The sequence below is a fragment of the Galeopterus variegatus genome, unplaced genomic scaffold (assembly GCF_000696425.1).
Source record: "Galeopterus variegatus unplaced genomic scaffold, G_variegatus-3.0.2 Scaffold896, whole genome shotgun sequence".
Classification (NCBI taxonomy): Eukaryota; Metazoa; Chordata; class Mammalia; order Dermoptera; family Cynocephalidae; genus Galeopterus; species Galeopterus variegatus.
This window is the reverse complement of record NW_007727007.1, coordinates 379,515-380,220: the sequence shown is the minus strand read 5'-3', so window position 1 is coordinate 380,220 and position 706 is coordinate 379,515.

Genomic DNA, 706 nt, shown 5'->3' with positions numbered 1-706 from the left:
GAAGGCCAGAAGACCTCTGATTCTCTCTGATGGTCTGACTTTATGTTCATCTCTGTCCATATATCACCTGAGTTTGATATATTCATGAAAAATATATATATTCATTATTCCTTATCATACCTCCAGATGTGTAGATTTTACTAAGTCTGGTTCATATTAACAAAGATATAACATAGATATTATTTTATTGTATTGTAATAGTTGTGTAAATTTACTCAGTATTGTTTTTATAAAATCATTAAGGTTTCAAATTGGTTAGTTAAATTTTTCATGCATACTTTTCTGAAGTTGGGAGTAAAATTACATACATTAATTTTGAATTCATGGATTTATAAATGTAAGATTAGGCCATATTGTTCATGATTGTGAAAAGTCATGTGTCTGTGTGTGCACACTCCTTATAGAAAGTTTCCATTGTGGTTCTTTTTCTCCTGCCTTCTTACATCGTTTTGTATTGATTTTGACATTCTCAGTTACCTAATGAAACATGACATGTTTAATTAACTGTTTAGTGCTATTCTTCCATGGTAGATTAGAAAATCCATGAAGGTAGGAGCTATAGTTTTCTTGTTCCTACTGGATTCCCAGACAGTAGCACAGTGTGTGAGACATAATCCACCAGCTTGTCTGGCCTGCTGAACAATAACTTTAAATGTTACCATTGTTAAAATTCTAGAATAAAATTATTTTTATAAAAAAGAAAGAA